General features: G+C 40.4%; 1 long non-coding RNA gene across 1 annotated transcript; it reads right to left on the reverse strand.

Moving 5' to 3' along the window:
• Window positions 1–3151: 3151 nt before the first annotated feature.
• On the reverse strand, window positions 3152–6573 carry LOC138953655 (uncharacterized). Its single transcript, XR_011451583.1, has 2 exons — window positions 5765–6573; window positions 3152–5006 (listed from the first exon to the last, which is right to left on the reverse strand). It is a non-coding gene; the product is annotated as an uncharacterized lncRNA (long non-coding RNA).
• Between the last annotated feature and the right edge of the window lie 781 nt (window positions 6574–7354).

A 7354-nucleotide genomic window follows, 5' to 3' on the forward strand; every position in this document is an offset into this window, starting at 1 on the left:
CTAATCGGCGATGTACTTTTGTCTGACTCAGTATTAATTTGTTCCACAACAAGTCAAGCTGCGCGATTAAACACATTTGCAACGAGAAGCTAATTCAAATTTAATACAAATCGAAAGCTATAGAAAAGGAACTTTAGAAAAATAAATGTTGAGCTTACTCAAGTGATTAATTAACTGAGAAAACAAATCAACTCGGTATTCCTGCTAGTCTCTTTCTACATGTCCAATTTTAACAACAGTTCTTTTTTTAATTTTTTAATCTAATATGTATTTACCTTGTTTTACCCCACGCTATTTGAGAATAGAAAAAAAAATCCATTTAACTCTGTCAAAACGAAACACATTTAAGCGCAAAGAACTATGTTTAGAATGATTAGTATACTATACCGTCATTTCATCCACTGCCTCGCAAGAAAATAATTTCATGCACAAATAACAAAGTTTGGTTACAATTCCAATTGTTTTTCCTTTCAGCGTTAGCTCCTGGTACTGTTTGGCAACTCTTAGTAATGACTAGTGAACCACAAGGTTTTAGTACAGTAATGTTTCAAAGTTATCAAACACATACCGTTATTTAGCTGATTGAAAACAATGTCGATTATCAAATGAAACATTGTCGATGACAAACACAGGTTTAACACCAGAGCTTGCAAATACCGTCTTCAATCAACGTCAATTCTACGATTATCATGAACAAATTGAAACAATGTCTGATTAAAAAATAAATTCAACTCACAAAGATGCATCAAATATGACTCGTTCGATTTCGACTTCTGCAGCATCAAAAGCAGTACCCGCAGGAAGTGTCCTCACACACACGGTTATCTTCAAATGCTAATACCTCACTTGTTACCTGTAACTGTCGCCTTGTGTAGATAATTATATTAAATATCTGACACCTGAATGCACCAATAAGACTACACTGCAGGTGAAGACACGCACCTGTCTCCCTGTCAATCAAAAGTTAAATCGTTTAGGAGGCGGAGCTTATGATGAAGAGCAGCATCCCTTTCAAGACTAGATTAACCTGAAAATCTGCGCCACTCTGCACCGTCAAAGATCAAATGGGAGGAGTTTTCTACGCGTGTGTGATTATCTCATGACTGAGCTGGGAAGAAGAAAATGGTGATGATTCGTGGACAATTAGAGCTACCCCATATTTCACGGGTATTCTAATGACAGGTGTGCATCTGTGTAATGAGAAAAATGACGAAGAAGAAGAAGAAGAAGCAGAAGAGATGCCGGTTCACGGCGACGATGCGCGAAGCAGTCTTGGTTAGGGCGGGGCAGGTCTCGGCTAAGTATGGCTCTGTCGCTTCGGAGATGGGATCATGTGACCGTTTGTAGCGACAGATACTAATGGCATGAGAGTTTTGTCTGCTTTTAATGTTCAGATGCGCAGGGACGTTTTTAGCCGGAAACAGAACTCAGAGGATAATACACAGAAGCGTGCCAGCAGAACTCAATCTAGTCTCAGTATTGTCGTTTGCAACGACAAATACAAATGGTACACAGAGTGTTGTCTGCGTTTAATGTTCAGATGCGCAGGGACGTTTTTAGCCGGAAACAGAACTCAGAGGATAATACACAGAATCGTGCCAACATGATTCAATCAAGTCTTAGTATTGCCATTCGCAACGACAAATACACATTTTTTGTTTGTTTGTTTGTTTGTTTGCTTAACGCCCAGCCGACCACGAAGGGCCATATCAGGGCGGTGCTGCTTTGACATATAACGTTTTACTTTACTTTACTTGGTGTTTAATGTCGTTTTCAACCACGAAGGTTATATCGCGACGAGGGAAAGGGGGGAGATGGGATAGAGCCACTTGTTAATTGTTTCTTGTTCACAAAAGCACTAATCAAAAAATTGCTCCAGGGGCTTGCAACGTTGTACAATATATGACCTTACTGGGAGAATGCAAGTTTCCAGTACAAAGGACTTAACATTTCTTACATACTATACAAGAAACACTTAACAAGGGTAAAAGGAGAAACAGAATCCGTTAGTCGCCTCTTACGACATGCTGGGGAGCATCGGGTACATTCTTCCCCCTAACCCGCGGGGGGACATATAACGTGCGCCACACACAAGACAGAAGTCGCAGCACAGGCTTCATGTCTCACCCAGTCACATTATTCTGACACTGGACCAACCAGTCCTAGCACTAACCCCATAATGCCAGACGCCAGGCGGAGCAGCCACTAGATTGCCAATTTTAAAGTCTTAGGTATGACCCGGCCGGGGTTCGAACCCACGACCTCCCGATCACGGGGCGGACGCCTTACCACTAGGCCAACCGTGCCGGTACAAATACAAATGGTACACAGAGTGTTGTCTGCTTTTAATGTTCAGAAGTTCAGAGGCGTTTTTAACTGATAAGACGACCCAAAGAATCATATTGCAGAAGCGTGTCACAAAGACCCAAACAGTCATCGTATGGCCGTTTGTAGTGCCATATAGAAATTGTCTTGTAGAGTTGTATCTGCTTTTAATGTTCAGACAAAATGACTCCAAGAATCATATACAAAAAAGTTTGAATAAGATTCAAACACTAGTTGTAATACTAATGGTATAAAGAGATGTGTCTGAATGTTAGAGATCCTTAAAAGCATTTTGAACTAATAGAAGACCTAAAAAGATTTCTTCGTAATGTGGCAATGTGCAGAGAAACACTCCCCGCAAAGGCAAACTCTTTCTCAGATCTGGACAGGCTTCTTCATGGGTTAAGTTCATCCCCCCACTTGGTCACATACAAAACATGAACAGCCTGGGTTCTCTCTGAGCGCAGTGTGTGTTTTTTTCTCATAAATTTAGCAATTTTGCAAATGCCACCGGTGACTTTTTCAGAGCATATGTTTGTAACTCCGGTGTATGTCAGCCGTAAGTTGGCATAATTATAGTGTATGTGATCGCTATAGGATATCTAGCTGTGGGATACATGTCTAGTTAATCGCTACGCAATCGCTTGAGTTATTTCAGCGATTAAGGCCATGTGAGGGCCAAATCGCTATTTTCCATATATGATGATCAGCACTGTTTGTGTCGCTTTTGTTATAATACTGATGGTCTCTGAATTAAAAAACGTTAATGTGTTTGTTTATTGTGTATGTCGTTGCTATAGAAACAGGAAAGTAAACAGCAGCCATATTGGATTTTAGGAACCGTTTTTTCCATATCCAAATGCTCGATTTCTGTCCAATATTTTGCATAAATATAGATTTAGATCATATCTACAGATTTACCATTTATTTTTTCTGTGAGTATTACAGTTATTTAAAAAAAATTTTTTTTATCATAATGTTGAAATTTTGCGTAAAATTTAATATTAAAAAAATCGTAAAGCCAACATTTCTTTTCCGATTCATTATTCAAATGGTAACTCTGTAGATAGTATGTAAAAGTACAAGTATGCAGAATTTCACAGAAATCTAACCAGTAGATTTGAAATCATGTTGTTCCCAAATGTCAAAACATGCAAACTGAGGAAAAGGCAAAAACGCACACAATTTGTTTTGAAACCATTGACAGTTGTAATTAAACCCAAAATACATACATGTATCACCAAATTCCACACTGAGGAATGTTTTTCACACCTTAGAGACACCGTTTAAAAGTTAGGGAAGACATAAAACATAAGTTATTTCAAACATGTGCAGTACACCTGGAAAATTGTTTGTTCCGAGTTACAAACAATGCATACACACACTCCCAATCACAGCATGCACACCAAAAAAAGCTCGCTCACTCGCTCACATTCACACACACACACACACACACACAAGCTAGCTCCAAATTACGAAACGTACCCAAGTCATCAATTGCACGCGTACAATAACCACAATAACCACAATATATATATGAGAATAATGTTAACCACAATAACAATGACAAGTCGCCTAAAGCGATATAAAAACATTTAGTCAATCGGTATGAAACTTAAATATCAACACCACAAACCAGTCATCACCAAGACTACGAGATACATTTAGATAGTCTCGGCTAACAATACCGACACGGATCACGCTCGTCTCCGCAAAGCATGAGACCATATATGTAGTACTTACTAAACCTATTTTCTGTAATTATGAGCACATTGTTAGAGTGAACATGACATTTCTATATATTTTTGAATTCAGGAAAAAATGAGGAATGCAATGCAGTCAAGGTTTAATTTGTTACTAAAAATTAGATTTTAATGACAACTTTAACAAGCAAACTCATTAATTTATTTTTAAGATTTTGAGCTGAAATGCAATACCATAGTCCGGACTTCGTCGAAGATTGCTTTACCAAAATTGCAATCAATTTGGTTGAAAAATTAGGGTGATACAGCGCTGCCTCAACTGCCTAAAAAATCCGGATATGACGTCATCAAAGACATCTTTCCAAAAAATGGAAAAAAACATCTGGGGATATCACACTCAGGAACTCTCATGTTAAGTTTTGTCAAGATTGGTCCAGTAGTTTCCTCGGAATCACTTTATACACACACACATACACCATGACCCTCATCTCGATTCCCCGTCTAAGTTAAAACATTTAGTCAAAACTTAGAACATGCCTGCAGCATATGCAGGGCCACCTTCCAGCTGAACAAGTTCTTCCAGTCTCTTTGACTTGGCTGCCCGCACTTTGTCTCTCCTTTTACTTTGCTTGTCTCTCACAGCCTTCAGACTGTTCCGCACCCTCTTGTGCATCCTGGCTGCTCCAAGCCTCTTCATGTGATGTCCAGTCTAGAATCCGAAGAACTGGGCAGAGTCGGCAGCAGCAGCAGGTCCAAAGTTGAACTCTCTAAGAGCTGTACCAAGTCGTTTACTCACATGGTTCGCACACTCTTCCTTGTCAATGTGAATATCCTCACCATAGGGCTTGATGTCGTTGAGCTATGTAAAAGTCTTGGAGTCACCGTCCGACAGTAGTGTTGTGTAGCGAAGCTTGTTGGTGTTCACCGATCGACGCCATATGACACGGGCTGCTTCCACCTCCATCATCCCTGATGAGCCTGCAAACAAGAACAAAATAAGAAATGTAATTTGCAAACAGAGTATTTTTTAAGTGTGTGTGTGTGTGTGTGCGCGCATGTGTTAATATTCACAGTCATTGTCCAGCTAATACTTCAATTATAATTAATGCGGAAAAAAAATGAAATAAACATGGAATTACCAAATTACTGAATATTAAATTTCTAGCAGCAGGTATAGGTGCACTGAACATTGTTAGATTGTAAACGTTAAGCATAATGCATTAATTGATACCATTTGAACGTTTTTAAATACACTTGTATTGTGCCACACATACATGTACTATTTGCCATCCCCTGACCACTATTCTAGCTCCCTCAGTTCTGGGAAGCCCGTTGATTCTGAAGACTTGTGAATCTCTCTTGATGCTGTAGATACAGCTCTCTCTCTCTCTCTCTGTCTGTCTATCTATCTGTGTGTGTTTTCTTATTATTTTCATCACACACATGCACTCCCCCATGCCCTGAACTATTCAAGATACAAATTGGATTTTTACGCATGTGTTACAACTTTCATTATTATTATCATAAATTGATGATCTGTCTTTATGACGCTTTTTTTTTTAATCTATCATCCATGCCTTTGGTTTTGGTTTTCAGTTTCACTGGAATGCATGGAAAATAATATCCACTCATCACTATTACATTTACTTGTAATTTGCTATATTTTATTTGAGTAAGTTGCTTAAATTTGAAATAAACTATATTCAAATATGTCTGTGCAAACAGATATAATTTACCTTTATAGTTCACCTCACACTTGTCCAAGTGGTCCACGAGCCAGGCCGCATACTCCTCTGGCTTTTCCTGAAACAGCTTCTGCCCCGTAGACTCCACACCTGGCAGTAGGTACACATGACATGGGCATCAACACAGAGTCCAGTAAGTAAGTCCACAACACACCCAACTCCAATGTGCGAAGAGTGTCCACGAGTAAGCCAGGTGCCATCATAGCTCACAATAATGTTCAGGGTGTCGAGTCGACACCAAGAGTAGTGCCACAGTATCTTGCATGAACTTCTCGAACATATGCAACAGTGTCACTGAACACATGCTTCCGGAATTTCTCCAGTTGTGTGAATAGTTGGCTGGCATGAGTATGACTATGAAAGGTCTTGTGGTGAAGTCCAGCTAAATCCATGTTTTCACAGAAATTTCTGAATGTGGTGGCTCCCAGTCCACAAGCAAGTGAGGAATACGCTGCCTGTCTGTTCATGTCGAACACTTTTGTCTTGGCCTTACATTTTGTCGCAAGATACTGTTCATACACAGGCTCTTCGCACGAAGAACAGTTCACCTGGGCAAATACTGCCAAGCCACTTGTTGGTCTGGAGTCTGTGCAAAGAGACAAGCACTTGTTTTTACACTGTGGACAGCACAGACTTGCAACCATACTGTCTACTTCGGCAAAGTCTACAACACCCCTCTGGGTTTTTACCATGGTTTCAGTAGCAGCAGATGACTTAGTGTCAACTCCACCGGACACAAACCTCTCATACGATTCTTTTTTGAACTCACTTCTTGTCTTCGTGCCGAGAATGTTTTCAGTCGAAGGAATCGACGCCAAGAAACTGTAGCACTAGCAGACGACCCCAAAACCGGCACTAATTCTGCCACGTCAGCCAGCACAAAAGCTGATTGCGCTGATTTCTTCGCCTTCCATTGATTCTTCACTTGATCTGTCCTCTTTTTCGTAGATTTTGGGGTTCCTCTGGTTGTTGATGGCTTGGTGCGAACCATTTTTGCACAGGAGCGTGTACTTTCACTGCTTGTAAACAAGCGCCATTGTTGTACCACGTGACCCCGGTTGAACGAATCAAGATCACAACATACGTCATACTCTCCGTATAAGGAAGTTGGCGTAGATTGACCTACATTGAAAATGTTCCGTTAGAGCCGAAGTAGTCCGGAAAATAACGAAACAACGGTCACATGCAAACAGGGGAGGCTATGTAGCAAGCAACGTCATGCAGTGTTCGCCCTGTCGTCTGCTCAAATTTGCTGATCAAGGTGTTGAAAATCGGCAATAATAAGGCAAGTTCAAGACAAATGAACGCAATCAGGCGAGGGTTGGTGTATTGAATTTATTTTTATTGCACAAAAAAAACATGTTTATGCAACATCAACGGCAGAAATTGAAAGAAAAATGACCACAGTTTTCCAAACAGTCAAAATGTCTAAATGCCCAAATCTGCCCAAAAGCTCAAAAATCACCCCCGCACATCCCCTTAAACGCCCAGGCTGGCTTTACTTCTCTTGTGGCTCGGGCGTTCCTTTGCCGCTCTGCCTCACATTTGGCGTGAACCTGGACATACATGGCGCATTATTGC

The sequence above is a fragment of the Littorina saxatilis genome, linkage group LG17 (genome assembly GCF_037325665.1).
Source record: "Littorina saxatilis isolate snail1 linkage group LG17, US_GU_Lsax_2.0, whole genome shotgun sequence".
NCBI classification, from domain to species: Eukaryota; Metazoa; Mollusca; class Gastropoda; order Littorinimorpha; family Littorinidae; genus Littorina; species Littorina saxatilis.